The following is a 20,359-nucleotide window of genomic DNA, read 5'->3' as shown; positions in this document are numbered from 1 at the left end:
ACACTCCTACAAACTACTATGGATACTGGATACATTTTTGTGAAAAACAAGTAAAGGGAATTCAGCACCTGGAGTGCTGATTTCTCCCAGGCCAGTGGCCAAGTAAAATAGATCACCAGGAAAATAGGAAGTTTAACTACATTGAACTTTCGTGTAGCAACTCTTGCTTACAGTCTTAAAATCAATTATGGTGAAGATTTCTGGAGAAACCTAGTTAAGAATTTTTCTTTCTTTCTTTTTTTTTTTTTTTGGTGGAGGAGGGGTGCCACTACATTACTACAATTATCTTTAGTCATATTTTCTGGCTGGGTATTCAAGACTGAGTAGGAAGCCCTTCCCTATGTTGATCAAAAACAAATTTATTCTTCCAACGAGGGTCAGAGGGTCAGTCAAGATTCTTCAGGGGCCTCTGGTAGGGCCTTGTGAGGAGTCTCTGGTTCTTTCAATCTTTTCCTTCTACCCTTTGAACCATTATATCATCTGCCAGTTTGGGTTAGGTTCTCACTGACCATGTGGCTTCCCTTGGAAATGTTGGAGACTTTCCCCTGATCGGTTACCCTCCCTTTTGCAGAATGTACACGGGTGGGCTCTGGGTGGCTGCAGTCTGTGTGATACCACTAACTGGGAATTCAGGTGACTCACTGGGGTTGCAGGGCCCTTTTAGGGGAGCTCTGCTGTTCCCTGGGTTCTGATCATCTTCAAGTGCAGGATCAAAATCTGGGCTTCTCTCTTACCTTCCTTGACCTTGACCTGCACATTTTGGTTGTTGAATACCCAGGAGACTAGTCTGCAGTCCACTGTTAAGCTTGATCCTATCTGTCCAAAGGTGATGGATGGCATCCGATCATTTATAGTAATCCCAATTTCTAATATTTAAAGAAAAACAAATTTGTCTATAAATTTAATATAATGCTCATTCATAATCTAGTCTTTTCAGAAAGACTCAGCTAAGAGTCCATTGTTAGTGTTCTATTAATGAACTTGATTACAAATGTTTTAGGGAAGAATCATAACTGACACCTAGCTGGAACTGTACATCTGAAATCCCAATGACTCTTCATACTGAGGAAGGAGGATTACAAGTTAGAAGTCAGCCTCAGAAACATAGTGAGATCCTGACTCAAAATTAAAATATATAAATAAGTAGGACTGGGGATGTAACTCAATGGTAAAGTACTTCTTGGTTTAATCCTCAGTACCAAACAAGAAAAATATGAAAAATATGGTGGGTAACAAAGGACTTAGAAGAGCCTTGGTTAGAATTTTGACAAGAGTTTTAACAATTGATGAGACATGTTATTTACTTCCAGTGTGTTCAGCTTTTCAAGATAATTATAACTGACAGTATTATTTCAGGATCATCAGGCTTTTGGTGGATTAAAACCTGCAAATAACTTTCCTTAATTATTGCTGACTTCATTGCAAGTATATTGTTTTTTTTTTGACAAGATTTATATTTTCCAAACCTTTTGTAACTTGTTTATATCCCCTACATTGTATTTAAATCTTTTTTTAATTGGCCCTTATCTTTCTTTATAACAATCAAGCCACAGGACAAAATCTTCACATGCAGAATCCTTACTTGTACATAAGCACATCCTTTATTTTTGACATTTTTTTTTCAAAAATATATCCCCATAACTATAGCCATTTTATATCTCCTTTTAAAAAATAATGGTTTCTTTTTGCCTTTTTTTCCATTTAATTTACATTTTGTTAAAAAGGCCTCACAAGGCTGGCACAGTGGTGCACACTTGTAATCCCAGTGGCTCAGGAGGCTGGGGCAGGAGGTTCATGAGTTCAAAGTCAGCAACAGGGAGGCACTAAGGGACTCAGTGAGACCCTATCTCTAAATAAAATACACAATAGGCTAGAGATGTGGCTAGTGGTCATGTGCTCCTAAATTTAATCCCTGGTACCCCCCCACCCCCCAAAAGACTGAGGCTTTCCAAAATTGTTCTTTTTCCAGTCTTTATCAAAACACAGACTAAATATTTCTTTTGTATAATTTATACATAGCATTACTCATGCCAATTGTAATTTAACACATTTAACAGACTGAAAAATATTGTCTTTTCACAAATTTTAAGCCTAATCTATTAGTAATGTATTAGTTTACATATCATTATTTTTAGTTATTTCCTAATGAACCAGAATTTTAGCTATTTATCCCATTCATATTTACCTGACTTATTCATTCCTGATAGTTATAAATGTTTGAGGTCATCAATGGTTTTAATCAGTTATCACTTAATAATTTGTGGATTTAATGCAGTTTTTCCCACTGACTCTTATAAAATTAAAGTCATTGGTAATTGAAAGATACAGCTACCAATATTGAATATGTCTATTTGATTTTTCCCAAGTTACATAAACCTTGAAAGGCATTTGGGTTCATTTTTTTTTTTTTTTTTTTTTTTTTTTAGCAAATGTGAACTCATTTATTTTTAAGTCAGCAAAACTATGTACAAACATATACATGTAGACCTACAATACATGCTTAAAATGAATATGCTTAAAATTAAACATCAAGTATGGGTTACCTATGAAAATCTTAGGTATAAGCAACAATCACCCAATGCTCTGCTGGGTGTAATGATGATGTCTCCTTGGTCCTCCTTAATTCAAAAGCCAATCATTCCCATCAGGAGACCCTGATGGACCCAGCTGGATGTGGATTACTGCCCAAATGTTGCCCTTGAGGTGGTTGTGACAATCTCTCTTCTAGGGACCTTCCTTCTATTACTGTGCACACATTTATCCAGTCATCACAGCTCTGGTTGGGAGATTTGGAGGCCTTTTGGGTGACCCTGAGGTGATTCAATTAGAACAGCTGCAAGCTACATGCTTTGGTCTCCCCTATCCTTTGTGATCTCCTTTACTCAGGTCAACAGCATGGTCCTAGGTTTTTGCCTCAAATCTTCATGACTTCTTTGAGATGTGTGCTTCAGGATTGGTAGGACCTAGGGCCTTGGAGGCTGTGGTTACACAGATCCAACAGGAGTATCTCAGTCTACCAGTCTTGATAGAGAGGATTTTTCCCTACCATCTTCCATTTTGCAGAATATTTTTAGTTAAGAATGGTATTGTAATCCATAGACCCATTCTCCAACCAGTGCTCTTGGTCTATTGTTTGTATTGACGTCTGGCATTGTTGCAAAAGAAATTTAGTTTATTAAGCTCTTCAGACTTAAATTAACCCAAATTAGTAATTAGACACTGGATGGAGTTTTTGGAACACAAGAAATGCTTCCCACCTACCCTTTTAAAATAAACTTTCTCATGAGACAAGAAAAGGAGAGGAGACAAACAGAAATTTCAGGGTTTTTAATAGTTGCTTTTTATGTTATACACAGACCAAAGTTATCACAGGAAGGGAGACTAGAGAATTAAATATGCTTTCTAACCAGTACGTGTGCCAAACTCAGAGTTCCAGAAACCAAAAAAGAGATCACAGAATTCACAAAACAATGACCAAAGCAGCAGTACAATCAGTCCATAATCCCAAATAGAGTTTCTGAAACCAAACTACAGGCTGCAGAGACTGCTGGAGGGGTGTAACCAGTGTGCAGTACAAGCTAGGTGATGAAGCTGGGGCCATCACGGATGGCTACTGTTTGAAATGAATTACAAACCATAACCAATAGTAAAGACGAACACAGACAGCAGGAGAAGGGGCATAGTGGCTTTTGCATGGTGAGGAGTCTACACTGCCTGGGATGGTTGGGGCAGCACCTACCAGTCATGACTGACCATTAAGCCAATGGTTTAGGTGGTCACTTGTCCTCCATGATGCAGATCTATACCCATCAGATCATCACTATTGTTCCATTGTCTAGACTCCTCTAAAGGGAAAAGAGTGCCAATTGGCTGAAGGTTCTTTTATTCAACTCCAAAAGCACACAGAAGCAGATAAAGCACAGCTCCCTAAGTGTTCGAAGCTCAGAGGTTTGAACATTGATCGGTAGCTTTTAGCTCTCTCCCTCTCCACTGTTCTGGCACCTTGAAACAGCAACTAGCAACAACTTTCTGGAACACCTCCTATAGCTGGAGCTAGCAGGTTAAGTTTTTTGTTCCTCCTGCTGTTCTCTGGATGGTAGTTACTTTCAATGTTTCCAGCCCTGGCTGCTGGCCACTTGTAACACAGTAGACTTAGTGTTACCAGCTCTTGGTGTAAGTTACTCAGTCTGCTCTACTCAAGATAGAAATTACAAATAGGCATAATAAAATCCACCTGAAAGTGGTTTTATTTGGATGTATGCTGTAGCAAAAGGGACAGCAATGTAGGGACTTTTATGAAAAAGGTAATGAGAAGACCACTTATACACAGTGACCATGTAAAGGTCGGGCGGAAGTCAGAGGAAAAGACCACCAAGAGACTGTCTCATGCAACAGCAAAGGGGTTATTGGGGGTCCAGCATGCTGGGGCTCTGAGCTCACTTCAGAGGAGCAAAGAACAAAGAGCCCCGAGAACAATTTAAGCAGAATTTATATACATTCTTTGGAGAGGACAGGGACTTTACATACATCATAGCATCCTTTAGCAAATCATCACATACCGCGGGAAAATCAAACAACAACTCTGAAACATGATTAGCACATTCACTGGTGGGAACAAGTTGTCTAGGGGTGATTGGTCAGTACAAAGGGGGTATTCGTCTGAACTGATTGGTTTAAGCCAAGAGGGGTTACGTGCTGAACTACATGGTTTCCCAACACCATAAACTACTGGGAGGGTCATCTGGCATCCCAGATATTTCCCTGTCTCATGCTATTGGTGGCTGCTAGGGGGCTGCTAGCCTGACTGAGTCAGGGACACCTGGCGCAGCAGATCTCTCCTGTAGATAAACAACTTAGCAGGGTGGGAATGTGCCTAGGAGTGCTCTGTGGGGTTTTCCAAGGACAAAGGTCATGTCCCTTCCTTGGACAGGCTTTGCTCTGAGATAGAGGCTGGTTGTTCTTTTTGAGCAGCTAGGTGGTCAGGGGAGATTTTGACACACATCTAATGGGCAGTTCTGGGAAATTTTTTACTGCCACATGAATTTCAGGTTCCTAATGCAACTTAAAAACTTTTCAGGACAAACCTTATCCTTTCAACCACAGGCTAACTACAGACTTGCTGCTTAGTCATAAGGACACCAAGTGCTTCCCATGGACCATATTGAGGACAACTGAAAAAGCTGCAAAGGGATAAAGTCATCCAGAGAGTGTGTAGGGTAGAATCAACTGGGATGTGCATGACACCAAAGCTATTTCAGCCAAAGTAAAAACCTGTGGTTGGCTAAGAGTTGTTGGGGTAGACACAGGCATTGAATATGGAAGAAAAAAACATTAAGTACATCTTGGGGAAGAGTGGACCCTTCTGATTCAGTTTTTCCTAAAGTGAGAAGAAATCATTATTATTTAGAAGAAAAGAACTGATGGAACCATATATTTAGGAAACCACATAATTTCTTTTTATCTGACACATCATTTTTTTCTTTTGCAATTTATAGCCTCCAAATTGGGTAGATAGACTAGAAAATCTATGAAATATAATATGAATATTACATCAATGACTCTGAAGTGTAGAAAGAAGATTAAAAGTGTGGTTTCTGTATGCAAGCAGTTGGGTTTAAATTCTAGGTTCTTCACTGTTGATCTCATTATATAGGGTCAGTTACTTAAACTCTCTGTTCCTGAGTTCATACCAAATTAAATGAGAGAGAGGAATAGTGCTTAGATCATAATAAATAGTAATAGCTATATCAGACATATAGTGTTTACTTATTCATATATTACTGAATAAATAGTTAATCTCATAAAATTATAAAAATACTTTTAAAAAGTCCTTGTTCAAGCACTGCATCACCTATCATTGGCCAATGAATATCAAAGGGTAGTGCCGCAGTCTGGCTGGGCACAAATAACCGAGCCCCCACAAAGCCTTATAGATTCAAACAACAACTCTTTATTCCCCAACTCTCAACAGCACTGCACACACCACACGGAACCACACTCCCTCCACCGGCTCCATCCAATCTCCCCAAACCCCTCAAGAGAACTCATGGGAACTCCAAAGTAGTGGGCGCCCCGAGGCATCAAGAGCCGCCCTATAGCCTGATAGTAAAGGTCAAATATACAATACAATCAATCCAGCATCACAGCAATTATATATAGCCTAAATCATCATCTCAATGGCTCGATGGGTCACCTTACAACCATTCCCTCTGGCAAATGCCAGGCATCATTCTGACTGGGCTGTGGCTCTCAACAGGGTAGGATTTAAAATTAGAGCTGCATCTATCCAAGATTTTTGATTCAACCTCAATTTATAGGAAATAAATTCTATAACCATAGCCCCTGGGAAGAATCTAATATTAAAGCATAAGCTTTATCAACCATAGTAACTGGGAAACTTTTAGTACATGGAGAGAGGGTAGGCTTTCTAAACTACAAAATGCTGTATCTAAGACCATATCAGAGTTGGAAAAAGCCTACTAGACTAATGGACCCAGGGAAGGATAAAGTACAATTACATGTAACAAAGTAGGAACAATGTAACTAAAGAATGAAAGAACAAAGAACTGTACAAAAAAATAAAAAAGAAAAAGAAAAAGAAAAGAAAAGCAGATGGAAATGGGGAACAATTAAAGATACTGGAAAAAAGTGATAAAACATATAGCTAAAGTTTAATTATTAAAACAGATAGCGAAAGGTTAAATAAGAAAACAGGGATGAGAGGGCATTTAAAATTATTAGTAGAAAGGTGGTGATAGACCCAACCTGGTCTTTTCTTAAAATTGGGCATCTCGCCACAAAACCATTAAAAGATAATTTCAGCTTTACTATAAATTACTGCAAATTCTGAACCTGCTTGGAATGCCTTCCCGTGCCTTGAAGTCACCCATGCCTGGCTCTCTGACCAGATAGCAGCCCTCTCTGAAACTTAGTGACACCTCATAAATATTGGCCTTCCCTGGCCAGACAATGACCCTATCTGAGGCTCTAATGGTCCTCATAAATTCTGATGTTGGGGCCAGCAAAAAATGTAAACTACCATTAGTGTGATTCTTGTCAGAGTTCTGTTATCTGTAACCCTCCTTTGTGTAACTTTCTGGGCTATAAAGCTGGGCTGTAGGAAAGCTGGGGTGCTGTCTTGTTCCCGCCGTTTTGGGAGGGAGAGGCAGCCCGGCCGGTCGAAATAATAAGCTTGCTTTAATTTGATTTTAATTGGAGTCAGTGGTATTTTCTTGCATCCTGGTCTATCAGTGGTTACCAGAGGCTTGGAAGAATGGAGGAAGGAAAAGATGGGAAAGGATGATCATACAGAACCAAGTTACAGTTCCATAGGAATAACAAGTTCATGGTAGGTGACTATAGATAACAATATGATAATGTACTGTGTGTTTCAAAAATTCAGGAAGAAATGATTTGAATGTCTTCACCATGAAGAAATGATAAGTATTTGAGGAGGGAGATATGTTTTATCTGATTAAAAAGTTAAACAATGTCTACATGTGTTGAAACATTGCCTGGTACTCCATGAATAGGTACTATTTTTGTGTTTTTTGACATGTCTGTTAAAATAATTTAAACAAAAAAATAAATTTCAAATACCATACACAAAAATATAAACCTTTCAATATGTTGAAGCGTTCCAAAGATTCTATCCAAAATTATAATCCAAAATTACAATGTCGTTTCTTCATAAAAACAGGGGGGAAAATAAATTAGTATGAGATTGAAAAAGATCTTGTATAGCCAAAATAATCTTGAGCAAAAAGACAACTACTAATTTCAAAATATGTACAAAGATATAATTATCAAAATATCACGGATACTGGAATAAAAGTGGACATATATAGACCAATGAAATAAGACAGAAAACTGAGAAATAAGCCCACATACTTATGATTAATTGATTTTCAGCAAAGGTACCAAGAATTTACAATGAAAAATAATGGATAGTATGTTCAATAAATGTCATTGAGAAAACTGGATAAATACAAATAAATGAAAATGGGCTCTTATATCAACCCATTTAGAAAAATCAGTCTAATTAAGTGTGATGACCTGAAAACTATAAAATTACTCAAGGGATACATAGGAAAAAAGCTCCTCCACATTGGCTTTCAAATATGACCCCAAAATTACAGAGGATGGGAAAAAAAGAAAATAAACAAGAGTTTTATCCAAACTAAAAAAACTTTTTTCAGCAAGGGGAACATTAATAGAGAAGAGACAACCTACAAGTTGGGAGAAAATATCTGTAAATAGTACATTCAATAAGGGGCTAATGTCACAAATACACAAGGAAATCTACTCATTAATAATAAAATAAATAACCCTATTAACATGGGCAAAGGACCCAAATGGACAGTTTTTAATAGAAGAAGTTTTCCCAGCTGGGCACAGTGGTACATGTCTGCAATCCTAGCAGCTCAGGAGGCTGAGGTAGGTGGATCAGGAGTTCAAAACCAGCCTCAGCAATGGTGAGGCACTAAGCAATTAGTGAGACCCTGTCTTTAAATAAAATACAAATTAGGGCTGGGGATGAGGCTCAGTGTTTGAGTGTCCCTAAATTCAATCCCTAGTACCAAAAAACAAAAAGAAAGAAAGGATGAAAGAACATTTTTTCACCAATAGAGCTATGAAAAAATATTTAACATCACTAATAATCCAGAAAATGTGAATGAAAACCTCAACGAGATGTTACCTTACCCTGTTATTTGCTTTTATCAAGAAAGATGAAAAGTAACAAGTACTGGTAAAGATATGAAGAAAAAAGAACTCCAGCACACAGTGGGAATGTAAATTAGAATAGTCATTATGGAAAACAGTACAGAGTTTCCTCCAAAAAAATTACAAACAGAACTACCATATGATACAGAAACACCACTACTGGGCACATATATTCAAAGAAAATAAGATCCAGCATGTTGAAAAGATATCTGCACTTCCACTGCAGCCAAGAAATAGAAACAACCTATCTGTCTATCCATGGATGACACAAAGAAATGTGGTTATGTACAGATGAAGATTCAGCTTTTAGGGGAGGAGATGCTGGTGTTAAAACTTGGGTGAGCTTAGAGGACGGAATAGTAAATAAAATTTGCCAGACATAAACAGAAAACTACTGTTTGATATCACTTACTGATCAAATATCCATAAAAAATAGATAAAATTATGAATAAGCTCCTCAGTTTTAAAAGGAACTAGGTCCAGAAGTTTACAGGGAAATCTATGAACCCTTCAAAGACCAGCTAGTATCAATGTTGCACAAATAAGTCTGAGGAATTGAAAGAAAAAAAAAATATAGGAATGATAATCCACATATTAATAAAATTAGTTACCTAAAAGAAATGGGTAGGAACATGAAAGAATAAAAGGGAGAATGGACATGGTTTATTAGGGAAAAGGAGGAAGTGACTCTAAGACAACTCTTAGCTCTGACTCTTAGAACCACAGTAATATTTCATTTACTCAAAAAATAAATTAGCAATTATAATCAATCCAATATATGAAAACCCTGAATAGAAATTAACTGTAACAAATGAATCTAACTCCATGAATAGTAAACCACACTGGAGCAAATGGGGGAGAAAATATTAAGTCACTTGGAAAATATGATTTGACTGAAAGTGATACGGCTTTAGAAAAAATAAGCAATAACAAATTCTGACCTTGAGAAGTAAATTGCTTCTCCCAGAGGTGTCACATAGGAATTCTGAAATTAATTTATGTTTATCAATAATGAAAAACTAAGTATGCTGTAAAGAGAACTATGTTTCTCAGATCAGGACAAAAATAGGTACAAATCTGAAAAAAGGAAAGGTTGGGATGAAACCTGTGGTTTTGTATTGAAATCTGAGGCATCAGTATGAATTCATGGGTTTAAGTATACATATACTTTTCTATCCATGGTGGGGTTGTGTCCTGATTAACCCATCCTAGCTGAAAGTATCATTAATTTGAAAATAAATGACATAGTTTAGGAATGCAGCACACCCTAGAGTACTGATATTCACCTGCATGTTTACATGGTTGACAGGGATTGGAGGCTCACTGGTGCTTCCCAACATCACAAGAGTATCATGCCAGAACTTTTGCAGTTTCTTCTGAATGCCTACCACTTTCACCCCATTGCAAAGTCAAACTAATAAAAATTGAGACCACTTCCATAAAGCATAGAGAGCTGCATTTGTGATTTTGTGTATATATGTACATACACATATATGTTCTGAATATACTCCGCATATGTGTGTGCACTGATAAATACAGATGTATACACATACTATAGATGTAAGTGTATATATGTGTGTGTGTATGTGTGTGTGTGTGTGTGTGTGTGTGTGTGTGTGTGCGTGCGCGCATGCGTGCGCATGCACATTTTCCACATAAAATATACTGGGATTCCTTGGATAAATGAAGCAGAAAAATGCAACATAACAAAAAATATCTTGGTTGGCCAGAAAGTAATGGAGTAGTGGGAAATGGATGAAAGTGAGTTGAAACAAGATAGCAGAAAATTTCAAAGGATTCATAACGGGCAAAACTGAAAAACTGTAAGAAATAAATGATAAATGAAATATTGAGCTATCATATCTAGAATAAAATAAATATCTCTAAGTCTATATTGATATAAAAAACAATTGAATAAAGTACTTAATTGAGAATAAAGAACACTAATGCTTTGTAGAAGATCTCCAGCTATTATGTTTACAAAGAATAGAGAAAATGTAAAAACCCCATAAGAAACAGAGTTTAAAATAGTTTAAACAAGATATTCTCTAATGAAAGAAGAAAATACTAGGTGAAAGTTGAAAAACAAAATATTTACCTAGTCTCTAAGTACCTGCCTACAGCAATTTTTAATTAAAAGGAGAGAGAATAGTTTTACATGGAGGGAAATGAAAGATACCAACCTGCCTGATGAAGGTTACCATCAGGAATAAGACATAACCCGTCTCCCCTACTGTGATAAGCTAAGAACATCACCTAACTTCTGCAGTACTGTTGCCAAAAAATTACTAACCTTCATCTAATTCTGAGGAAGTGTCAGGCAAACAAAATAATTTGCCAGTATCCTTTTCAAGTGCCAACACCTTAAAAGGAAAAAAAAAATGAGAAACTGATCCAGATTGGAGGAGACCATAGTTACATGTTAAGTACTACAGTGTGGGATCCTGGAATAAATCCTAGAACAGAAAAGGAATGTTATCACTGTATGAAACCAAAATAAAAGATGGAAGTTTTTAAAAGGTACCGTGCCAATGTTAATTTCTTCATTTTGATAGTAGTGTTATTACAGTGATGTAAGATATGAACATTAGGGAAAGCAAAGGGAAACTATTAATTCTGGGCATTTTTTTGTAATTCTCTGATCATTTAAAAGGGTAAGAAGAGCAATACAGGAGCAACAAATTTTTAAAAAACACTTAAATCACATGTAACTGATCACAATTATTGAATTCTCAAACAAAAGAAAAATATATGAGTCAACAAGAAATGCCCAAGCTCCATTTTATTTGAATAGCACTGATTGTATATTTGATTATATTTAATGATATTATTTGTATTGTGTAATGCTTGAAATATTTAAAGAAAGAGTTCTGACATTTAGGATAATATTTTTTCAGATGAAATTATATGATACCTGGGATTTGATTTATCTTATTAAGCAGAGGGAGAAGTGGGTGAGTTATGTAAAAAACAAGATCAGTCCATATCTGACCATTGTTGAAGTTGTTTGATGGGATTCATGGGATTTTTAAACATTCTTGGTTTTATTTAGTCTGTTCAACTTTCCATAATAAAACATTAATTACATAAATAATTACTTTGTCATAGATGGCGTGTGTCTTCACATAGTTCCTTCCCACTCTTGATCCAGCCATATCATGCTCCCTGGCAAGGGTAAGATAAGCCTCACAGAGGGCCAAAGTGACCTGGGCACTGTGCTGCCACCATATCACTTAGCCAGCCAATCCTCTTCCTGAACCTACTTCTTAAGTAAGACTCTTCTGTTTTAAATTGTTGTTAATTGAGTCTAGTTATTTAGGTTCTGTATAAGTAAATCTGACCTGTCTCTAAATAGGATAAACTAATTTGTCCCTCCCTGTTTTGTATGAAAATATTAACCAAATTTGAAAAACAAAAACTCTTAGTATTTAGTATACTTCTACTCTACTCTCCTCTCACAAGTGTAAGGATTCAAATGTTCTTGCCAAGAATTTGATAATAAATGCTTACAGGAAAATTATTATGTAATTGATAACAAATAATGTACCAGTGAATTAAATAACAAAGGTACACATATGCAACTTACTTATTTGCCTCCATAATTCTAAAATGTTGGTACCTTATGTCTATTTCACAGCTAAGGAAACTGAGGTATACAGATTCTGAAAACAACACAAGTAGGATATAAATTTGAGACTGACTTTCCCTAGAATTTGTACTTTGTAGCCACCACTGTATATAGTTTCTCAGATAGAATATAAATACCCTAATCTACTGTAATATCATATGAAAACAGTGAAAGCTAAGAAAGAAAATCCAAAGGAAGCTTATTAATAAAGATGATAAAACAAGATGTCACAATTTAAAATGTCAATGACCACAAAGCAATAACAAATTATGTAAAAGTGGCACCAACAAAGCAGAAATTAGTCGAAAAATATACTGTAGGTTAAATATGATTTATGGTTTATATTAATAAAAGAGGTGTGGTTAAGAAAAATATGGTGTACTTGAGCCTTTGCATGAAATATTATAGCCAAGAGGAAATCAACCAAACACAACAACTACAAGAAAAAATATGGCAGAACTGCAATCCAGAAGGAATCACTAGTTTTTGAGAAAAAGGGAGAAGCTAGTAAACTATTCAAGAAAGGTGATCAGTCAAGATCTGATCATTATCTGATGGGTCCATGAGATTTCTCTAAATTCTCACTTTTATTTCACATGTTAATTTTCTATGATAAAACATTACATAAATAATATTATGAACATTTTTTTTTTCAAATTTGATACATCAAATAGACGATTTGAATTAAACAATTATTGGGTCTTATGTAGCAAATGTGAATTTGTGCTCTCAATAAAAGCTGCTTAGAATAGTTGACATTAATTCAATGGTGTTATCTTGAAGAACATTTTGTTGCAGTTTTCTTTAGATTTCAAAGAAAAAGTCAGACAATGAAAACAGCAGTTTAGAAGGGCAATCTGTTAAGGAAATAGAGGAGCCTGTTAATGAGTGGAAATACAGAGGGAAAAGAAAAACTAAGTTAACAAATATGTGAGTAGGAATTCAATTAAAAATGTCAAATATGAAGCTATAGATTGTGTTGTTCTTCAGTGTGTGATACAAATTGCTCTCTATTTTTCCTAAAGCATCTCTAACATCTTTAGAAACATCTGCATGTCTCACTAATACTTTTATGGGAATTGTTTCAAATTAAGTACAATGTATTTGGCTATCACATAGAAGATGAAACCCCTAGAAATTTCAGAATTCTAAAGAAAGAAAGATGCTTCCTCAGGCCATGAAATTAAATTTATAGCAGTTTCTTTGGATCTTACTGGACACAAATATATGTCAAATGGTCTCATCCTTTTAAGACATAATTAAAAGTTGTACATATGAATATGTATTTGCACTTAGTGTTCCTTTGATTGTATGCATGTGTAGTGTGTGTGTGTGTGTGTGTGTGTGTGTGTCTGTGTCTGCGAGTTTTCTTACATGAATAAATAAATGTGTGGTTGTGGAGTCGTAATATTGTAATGGGAAGAAGTCTTACCTTGTCAAAGATCTATATATCAAAGATTTATGGAAATAAAAGAAAATCACCAAAATGAGAGAATGTAAAGTCTACCTATAAGTGTCTGGCGAACGTCGGAGAAAGAGACCACCAAGTGATCAACTCATGCAATAGCAAAAGGGGTTTATTGAGGATCCAATCCAGCGCGCTGGGGCTCCGTGCTCACTCAAGTAGGGAGAGCAGACCAGAGCCCAGAGCTGAGGTTAAGCAGGGCTTAAGTACACTTTTTGAGGAGGGCGGGGGCTTTGCATACATCAGAACAAATCATCATGAGGCACGGGAAAATTGAACGACAACTCTGAGACATGATTAGCACATTCATTGGCAGGAACAGGTCAGGCGGGGGTGATTGGTCATTCCTACAGCGGGGTTCACATTCAAACTGATTGGTTTAGGGCCCTGAATGCCTACGTGCCAGGGTACACAGGGTCCTAGGTTATTAAACAACCAGAGAGTCAGTGGGAATATTTACTGGGCAGTTCGGGTATTGTCCTAACAGCTACAGGAATTTCAGGTTTTGGGGGTAGCAGAGGAACTTAACCTGGTCCTTTACTTTTTAACTCAGGCCTTGCAGCTTAGAAACTTTACAATGCCTGGTCTTTTACACTTTAACTTCTACACTTTAACTTCAATTTCTTTTACCCTTACATACCTATTCAGAACTTGCTGTAACAAGGGAATCTATCACCATCCCCCAAGTATGGCAGACACACAATGATGGGCAGAAGCCTGGGGAAATTTTGTAGAAGAAAATAAAGAAGGCTTTATAATAAGTTAAGTAGGTTTGTCTCTGTTGGAAGCTGTTGGCGTTCCTCTTCATTTGCTAAGGAGAATTGGAGCTTTCTTTTCAATTAACTTTGTCGGTTGGTCTATTTTGGGAAAAGAGTGCAAAAATATAAAAGTTGTCAATTAATGATTAAGTCATGGATATTTGGGGCAATTTCTACAGAGGCTGTAGTTTTATTGCCAGGATTGCTTACCATAAAGGTTGTGGGTCAGAGTTATAATTTTACATGTGATATGATTATGCTTTTTTAAATTCATGTGTTAAGCATAAAAACCAATCAGAATTTAGATCTTACCTAATCTCTGACCATGATACATTACTTTTTAAAGAAAAAATTAAGTAAGTAACTGACTCAAGAGCGTAAATATGATGAAGCAAGACACAGTAAAAATGTGTACTGTAAAAGTTTCCTCTACCCTTTGGATTCATTAGTAGGACCTGTAAAGAATTCAGTAAATAGACAGATATATTACTCAGTATGTATTTTTAAGTAGAAATTTTTTTAAAAATCTTCGAAATGATTATTTGAGTGGCATAATTTAACTCCCCCCAAATATCCAAAATATGATGTATATATAAATAGACAAATACAAGCAAGCTTTGCAGACCAGGATTGGCAAAAAGGCGAGCAGCTAGCTGGTGAGCTCAGTTCAGAATACATCTATTTTAGTAAATAAACATTTATTGAAAATTGGCCACATCTATTAATTTGACACAATAGTTAAGTATTTACCACTGATTTTATGACTTACAAATTCTAAAATATTTAGTATTGTGACCTTTCATAGAATAAAATTTCTGATGTCTCTGTAGAAAACTCTCATATGGAAATGGATTTATAAAAATTCAAATAATATTCTAATACACCTAATAATGCATTGTATTAAAAATTAATTTAAGTTTGAATAAAGTATACATTATATGAGTACAAAAATGTTTCAACCTTTGTCTACTCAAAGATGAGAAATAACCACAACTCTCTCCTCTATTTTTTCTATCAGAAGATTAACTTAAATATTGGCATGAGTCCAAGAGGGCAATACGACCTGATCCAGGATTAAGTTATTCTCCCCAATCTGAAGACCTCTGATCCCTTATACCCACACACACACTACCATCTCTACCCTCTTAGGAGTGAAGAATTTTGCCCACATGAACTTAAGTCATGGAGAAACAATGTGTGTACTTTGAGGTGAATGTCTGCTTTTCCCCAGTACTTTCTCCCAGTTTTAGAAATGCTGAAATTCACTGTTTTTCAGTTGCAAAGAATAGAAGAATATCATGAAGAAAATTCCAACATTATGCAACTTGAGGAAATGACTGGAAATGAGAATGATTTCTCTCTGCAACCATAAGAGATATACAATGCAATTACCATTTCCAATTTTAAAAATAATTATGACTACTTTAATCAATGACAAGCAAACTTTATAAAAATTCAACTCATATTGTTAAATTCTAAGTCTTTTGTAACTTAGAAACAGAGAAGAAAATAACAAATTTGGCAAATATTAAGTTGAGCAGCATTTCTCAAAGGGTGCTTTATGGGCAAATACACCCTGAAGACAAACAAAATCAAATATCTTTTTTTCATTAAATACTCATTATCCTATTGTAGAAATACTGAAAAATAAAGTTTCCACTTTGTGTCAGTAAAAAGCTCATATATATATGTACATTTGTGTATCTATACAATAATAACACAAAGGGATATAGTAAAGCTAAAAATAATAATTATTAATTATTACAATTATGAAAGATCTTTGAAAAAACTCTACATTTCTGCAGATTCCCAAGAGAATACTTAATATACAAACTGACATTTTATTTTCATGGATAGTAATATATTTTTAAGCTGTCAATATTCTCTATTAATTCGCTAAATTGTTACATTCCTCTTAGAATAAAGCAAAATCAAGAAAAATTTTAGTGGAGACTTTATGAGATTGATTATAAATGTCCCTGGGGCAGAGCAGGAATAATTTTGTGAAACATATTTGCACAATAAAGATAGAAGCAGTTTTTTTTCCACCCAAAGATTAGTGGAACATTCGAGAGGCTTGCAATTGTCTTGGTTTCAACTGCTCACAAACCCTTACAATATTTTGGTTTTCTACGCTTTCTTGAATTCTGTGGACCAAAAAATACAACTATTTGTAAAAACTAGTTCAATGGCAGTTTTATTAGTTACAACCAATAGAGTATGTATTTTAGTCATCTATTGCTGCAAAGAAAAATCACCCCCCGACTCAGCAGCCTGAAACAACATTTATTATGTCGAAGTCTCTGTGGGTCAAGAGTTTGGCATAGCTTAGGGGAGAGCCTCAGAATAGCTAACAGGCCACATTTCAGATGTCAAGAGAAAATGCACTTCTAAGGTTGGACTTGAGGTAGGATTCATTTTCAAGCTTGTTCATGTAGCTTTTGGAAGCTGGATTTGGCTTAATGTATGTAACAATAAAACTATTATGGCAGACTTGTTCTTTGTGATAATATACATGACAATATAAAGGACCTGAGGTGCTATAGTGATGATATAAAAAAAAGAAGAACCAAAAATAAAATTTATACTTCATAAATAGGATTAGCTAAAACCACTGGTTGAAAGGAAGCCTTCTGAACAATATTTCACAGATATTGCTTTTAAGTTTTGATGTGAGATCCTTGGCAATGGCTCCAACAAGGAGCAAGTTTTTCCTCTGACTACTGGAGGTCTGCTTTAGCAGGAGATCAGTGAGCAGAAATCACCCTGGCTTCTTGTAAAGTGGTGATTTAGAGTTTGGAAAAGCCCAGCAAGAACAATTTAACCCAGTGTCTCTCTTGCCTCAAATTTTTGCAGAAAGGCATTAGTGGAAGATCTGTTAATTAGAGAGAAAACAGAACAATTAATGTAAACATACCCAATATATTGTATTTATGGCTTGAATAGGGACTAAGTCACAAAGGCATCAGACTGATCACTTGGAAGTTAGGTTAATCACAGATAAATCAATCAAATTAAGTTTATCCAGCCTCAGTGTAACAATTCTGTGGGGGGGTTCTACCTCAACAATTCCTGGAAACTCAAATGCATAAAATGGATGTCAACTAAATAAAGAAAACATTTTTATATTTATCCCCAGCATTCTCTAATATTAAAATAAATAAAAAAAATTAGAAGAAACAAATGAAATTTTGAGCCATTTGTTACAGAAAACCATGAAAGTGGGAAATCAATGATTGAAAGGTTTTAGAATTAGCATAAAATAATTTTAAAGTGAGAATTTATATACATTATAGTTTTCAGGAAAAGATGAGTTTAATATGTGAAATGATCAGGTATTTAGGGACATAAAGGCAAATCCTAAAAATAAAAATAATATTTGGAAGCCATACATTAAAATTTTAAATTCTGAAACTTAAAAACTGTGAATAAGCTTAATAACTGGCAATTTTCATTACAGAAAATAAAATTGGTGATCTGTAAATTAGGCCAATAGAAATGACATAAAGAGGAGAGAGATAAATATTTTGGAGGGAAACTATGCATAGCCTCGGTTACTCCCGAGTTAATACCATATATCTAAACTATCTACTATTCAGAAACAGATGGGGTGAAAGCATGAAGGATTAATCATCAAATATGATGAAATTCTTCACCTTCACATTAAAGAATATTAATAATCCTCAAGCAGGAAAATAAAAATTAAACTTATAACTGAAAGGGTGGATGAGAATAAGAGGTGACCAGCTGAAAAAGAGAGAGGATCCATGTTTCAGCACATAAAAGGAAAATTCCTGATCATCAATAAAGAAAGAGAAAAATCTCTAAAGTGACTGCAGGGAAAACAATATAATATACTTAGCATGTTACATACAGAGAAACAAAAATATATTAAAGAGAGCTACCTTTATACCAAAACAGATACGATGCAGAAGATATTAGGTAGGAATTTATAAGGTGCTGTTAGGAAAAAAAAAAAAAGCAAAATTGATCCAGAAATTTATATCCAGCAAAATAATCCTTTAAAAATAGAAGCAAGTACAAGAATTTTCAGAAGAGCGTAAGTTGTGGTCCTGGTTATGAAAACTGTTTTTTAAATGCTTAGATCTATAGAAAATATAGCCAAGTAAATGTAAGGGTAATTGCAAAAGACATGATTTCCTCATAATTTTTGAGAAAGACCAATGACTGATGGAGAATGAGTTTAAACAGCCTGCAATACATGTTCTCACATTAACCGAAACCTGTGTCTAGGAGGAACTAGTAGAAGTCAGGTGACAGAGATCTGTGACCGACCGGAAGAACTGGCCCAGCGGCCCGCCAGCGTGGTAGACACATCACCCCAATTGGAGGAAGGGCCCAGCTACCACCCGCAAGGTAGGCAGACCGTGAGTCCTGGAGAAGGGGCCCAGCGGCCCGCCGGCCTAGTTGAAAGATCACCCCAATTGGAGGAGGGGCACAGCCGCCGCCTGCACCTGCAAGGTAGGCAGACCTGCAACCTGGAGAACAGGCCCAGAGGCCCGCCAGCGTGGTAGACAGATCACCCCTATTGGAGGAGGGGCCCAGCCGTTGCCCACAAGGTAGGCAGACCACGCGACCCAGAGAAGGGGCCCAGTGGCCCACCGGAGTGATAGAGAGATCACCCCAATTGGAGGAGGAGCACAGCCACTGCCCGCCCCTGCAAGGGAGACTTTGCAACTATACATGAGCAATATAAATATATAGGGGGAAAATTCAATAACACAACAGTTTCACCAAGCAGAAAGAAACGTGAGCAGTATGAAAAGACAAGGAAAGGAAGGACCACAAGCAATGAAGTCAGCTCAACTTTAGAAGAGGTAATAGCTGCAGCAGATGGAATGTCAGATAAAGAATTCAGGATTTACATGCTTGAGATGATCTGGAGTCTCGAGGAAGACATTAGACAGCAAAATCAGACAATGAAAGATCACTTCGACAATGAATTACATAAACAAATCCAAGAAGCAAAAGATCAACTATACAGGGAGATAGAGGTTATAAAAAACAAACAAACAGAAATTATATAAATGCAGGAAGCAATAAACCAAATTAAAAACTCAAATGAGAATACTACCAGCAGAGCAGAATACTTAGAAGATAGAACATCAGACAATGAAGACAAAGTATTTCAACTTGAAAAGAACATAGACACCTCAGCAAGACTGTTAAGAAACCATGAGCAGAACATCCAAGAAATATGGGATAACATAAAGAGACCAAACTTGAGTCATTGGGATACAGGAAGGTATAGAGGTCCAAACCAAAGGAATGAGCAATCTGTTCAATGAAATAATATGAGAAAACTTCCCAGACTTGAAGAATGAGACAGAATCCCAAATCCTAGAAGCCTACAGGACGCCGAATGTGCAAAATCATAAGAGATCCACACCTTTGGTTTGGTATAGAGGTCCAAACCAAAGGAATGAGCAATCTGTTCAAAGAAATAATAAGAGAAAACTTCCCAGACTTGAAGAATGAGACAGAATCCCAAATCCTAGAAGCCTACAGGATGCCGAATGTGCAAAATCATAAGAGATCCACACCTAGACATATTATAATGAAGATGCCCAACATATAGAATAAGGAGAGAATTTTAAAAGCTACAAGAGAAAGAAAGCAGATTACATTTAGGGGTAAACCAATCAGGATAACAGCTGATCTTTCAACACAGACTCTGAAAGCTAGAAGATCCTGGAACAACATATTTCAAAACTGAAAGAAAATGGGTTCCAACCAAGAATTGTGTATCCAGCAAAATTAAGC

This window comes from Callospermophilus lateralis, chromosome 14, assembly GCF_048772815.1.
Source record: "Callospermophilus lateralis isolate mCalLat2 chromosome 14, mCalLat2.hap1, whole genome shotgun sequence".
Classification (NCBI taxonomy): domain Eukaryota; kingdom Metazoa; phylum Chordata; class Mammalia; order Rodentia; family Sciuridae; genus Callospermophilus; species Callospermophilus lateralis.
Note: the sequence above shows the minus strand (reverse complement) of the source record.